This window comes from Triticum dicoccoides, chromosome 1B, assembly GCF_002162155.2.
Source record: "Triticum dicoccoides isolate Atlit2015 ecotype Zavitan chromosome 1B, WEW_v2.0, whole genome shotgun sequence".
In the NCBI taxonomy this organism is placed as follows: domain Eukaryota; kingdom Viridiplantae; phylum Streptophyta; class Magnoliopsida; order Poales; family Poaceae; genus Triticum; species Triticum dicoccoides.
The window spans coordinates 108263160-108267083 of record NC_041381.1 but is presented as its reverse complement, the minus strand read 5'-3'; positions in this window follow the sequence as shown (position 1 = coordinate 108267083).

Here is a 3924-nt window from a genome sequence, read left to right as displayed (position 1 = left end):
CCAAGAGAAGCCAAAGTCCATGGCAGCCCTCACGACTCTCATGACCCGCTTTTGTGCGGGCGAGGACAGCTGGCTGGCTCGTAGCAACAACCCATCAAGAAACTCCAGCAATCCCGATGCCAGAGATAGCAACGGCAAGCCACGACGCAATATACACAAGCATTGCAACAATGGCGACAAGGCTGAAGACACGACAGTCAATGCCGGATGCAGTGGCGCTAATTCCGGTCAGCGGAAAAAGCCATTCAAAAGAAACAATCTGGGCCCGTCTAGTCTGGACCGCATACTCGATCGCTCGTGTCAAATTCACGGCACCCTCGATAAACCAGCCAACCACACCAACAGAGAATGCTGGGTGTTCAAACAGGCCGGGAAGTTGAATGCCAAAAACAAGGAAAAGGGTCTGCATAGCGATGACGACGAGGAGCCCCAGCCGCCGAACATAGGAGGACAGAAGAAATTTCCTCCCCAGGTGAAAACGGTGAATATGATATACGCAACCCATATTCCCAAGCAGGAACGGAAGCGTGCACTAAGGGACGTCTACTCGGTGGAGCCAGTCGACCCAAAGTTCAACCCATGGACTTCTTGTCAGATCACTTTCGATCACAGGGACCATCCTACCAGTATTCGTCATGGCGGTTCGGCCGCATTGGTCCTCGACCCCATCATTGACGGATTCCATCTCACACGAGTCCTTATGGATGGTGGTAGCAACCTGAAACTGCTCTATCAGGATACAATGCGCAAAATGGGCATCGACCCCTGAAGAATCAAACCCACAAAAACCACCTTTAAAGGTGTCATACCAGGTGTAGAGTCCTATTGCACAGGCTCAATCACACTGGAAGTGGTCTTCGGATCTTCGGACAACTTCCGAAGCGAGGAGTTAATCTTTGATATCATCCCCTTCCGCAGTGGCTATCATGCACTGCTCGGGCGAACCACATTTGCCAGATTTAGTGTGGTACTGCATTATGCATACCTCAAGCTCAAAATGCCAGGACCTCGCCGGGTTATAACAGTTAATGGAAACATAGAGCGCTTGCTACGTACGGAGGAGCACACTGCGGCCCTCGCAGCAGAAGTACAAAGTAGCCTTCTTAGGCAGACCACCAATTCGGCGATAAAGCCCTCGGACACCGTCAGGCGAGTTCGGATTACCCTGCAACAGGATCATCCGGCACGTCCAGAGATCGCCTAGCAATTCGGCCTCCGTCCTAGTCCCAGTCAAGCGGTAAAATTTGTGCCGCGCGTAAATAATTATGCACTCAAAATACCATGGGCATAGGCGGAGGCACAACTACGACACGGTCCACAATGCGGCTCAACCGCCCCAGGATCCGTATATCTTTACATTTTTTTCTTTTCAGTTCCCTATCTTTGGGAGGCTCTTCCGATAGCCTCACTATCGGACCCATAGCGGGTCGGACACACCAAGGAGACAAGAAGCTTTGGCATACAAGAGAATCCCCAGGTGATCTCTGAAAATGATCGCTATACCTGTTTTACATACCCGCACGCAGGTCGCTCTTGGTCAGGACGTGTCAAACAGTCATGTTCCCCTTACCACACTACTTGTACACATACGTGATACATCTCCAACGTATCTATAATTTATGAAGCATTCATGCTATTTTATTATCTGTTTTGAATGATTACGGGCTTTATTATGCACTTTTATATTACTTTTGGGACTAACCTACTAACCGGAGGCCTAGCCCATATTGCTGTTTTATTGCCTGTTTCAGTATTTCGAAGAAAAGGAATATCAAATGGAGTCCAAACGGAATGAAACCTTCGACAGCGTGATTTTTGGAAAGATTATGATCCAGGAGACTTGGAGTTGAAGTAAAGGAAGCGTCGAGGAAGCCACGAGACAGGGGGCGCGCCCACCCCCTGGGCGCACCCTACCCTCTTGTGGGCCCCTCGAGGCCCCCCGACCGACTTCTTTCGCCTATATAAGCCTACATACCCTAAAAACATCAGAACAGAAGATAGATCGGGAGTTCCACCGCCGCAAGCCTCAGTAGACACCAAAAACCTCTTGGGAGCTTGTTCCGGCACCCTGCCAGAGGGAGATCCCTCACCGGTGGCCATCTTCATCATCCCGCCGCTATCCATGACGAGGAGGGAGTAGTTCACCCTCGGGGCTGAGGGTATGTACCAGTAGCTATGTGTTCGATCTCTCTCTCTCTCGTGTTCTCTCTATGGCACGATCTTGATGTATCGTGAGCTTTGCTATTATAGTTGGATCTTATGATGTTTCTCCCCCTCTACTCTCTTGTGATGAATTGAGTTTTCCTCTTGAAGTTATCTTATCAGATTGAGTCTTTAATGATTTGAGAACACTTGATGTATGTCTTGTCGTGCGTATCTGTGGCGACATTGGGATATCACGTGCCACTTGATGTATGTTTTGGTGACCAACTTGCGGGTTCCGCCCATGAACCTATGCATAGGGGTTGGCACATGTTTTCGTCTTGACTCTCCGGTAGAAACTTTGGGGCACTCTTTGAAGTACTTTGTGTTGGTTGAATAGATGAATCTGAGATTGTGTGATGCATATCGTATAATCATGCCCACGGATACTTGAGGTGACAATGGAGTATCTAGGTGACATTAGGGTTTTGGTTGATTTGTATCTTAAGGTGTTATTCTAGTACGAACTCTTGAATAGATTGATCCGAAAGAATAACTTTGAGGTGGTTTCGTACCCTACCATAATCTCTTCGTTTGTTCTCCACTATTAGTGGCTTTGGAGTGACTCTTTGTTACATGTTGAGGGATTGTTATATGATCTATCTATGTTATTATTGATGAGAGAACTTGCACTAGTGAAAGTATGAACCCTATGACTTGTTTCCTACCATTGCAATACCATTTACGCTCACTTTTATCATTAGTTACCTTGCTGTTTTTATTATTTCAGATTAAAAAAACCTATATCTACCATCCATATTGCACTTGTATGACCATCTCTTCGACGAACTAGTTCCCAGAATCTATAAATATGCCCTCCCCCCAAAAATTCACGGATGAATCCCCCCGAAACCCTAGCTTCGTCCTCCTCCCGCAGCCGGACATGTCCGGACCCCGCCGGACATGTCCGCGCCGCCTCCCCCGCCCAATCCTGCAGCGCCACGTGGCGCCCCCGAGCCCACATCGCCGCCGGCCCGCGGAGCCCATCAGGGGCCCGCGCGGGCACAGATCTCGCCGCCGCCGCCGCGGCCCGCATGCCTCTTGTATGTATCCCCATCTATTATGTAATGTTGATGTAGTGATATCCACCTTGCAAAAGTGTTTCAATATGCGGTTCTATCCTTGGCGGGACCTTCGAGTCTCTTTAGGATAGTATCGCATATTGGGCGTGACAAGTTGGTATCAGAGCCTCGACCGACCCTAGGAGCCCCCTTGATTGATCGTGTAGTCTGGCCGATGTTGTGTCTAGAAGAAAACTGTTTTCGGAGTCTAGTTATATCGGAGAGTAGGAATTCTTTTTACTCCTCTGCCCCTTCATCGCTCTGGTGAGGAATCTTGATGTAGGTGTTTTGAATTACTCCTCTTCCCTTTCAAACTTTCTTTAGGATCACGCAGTTGGTTTTCCGATCGTTGTTCCTCAGCTCTTTTCATCCGGTGCATTTCTCGTCAAGTCGACTCGAGCCTCTTCATCTTTGAGTTCAATCCTTAGTTCCCTCTCAATGAAGTTGTTTCTTTGTTCTTAGTTGTTTTCTGTTCCCACCCTCCCACCCCTTTTCTTCTTGGAACCGGAGTCCGTAATCAAGTATCCATCCTACTCGTGCGAAGTCTTCGCTTTCTTTCCTCAATGATTTCAACTGGTGTTTTCTCTTCAAGATATTCGTCGTTTCCCCTTCCAAGTTGATTTTGTTTTCCCGCCCTCCCACCCTTTTCTTCCCGGAGTCT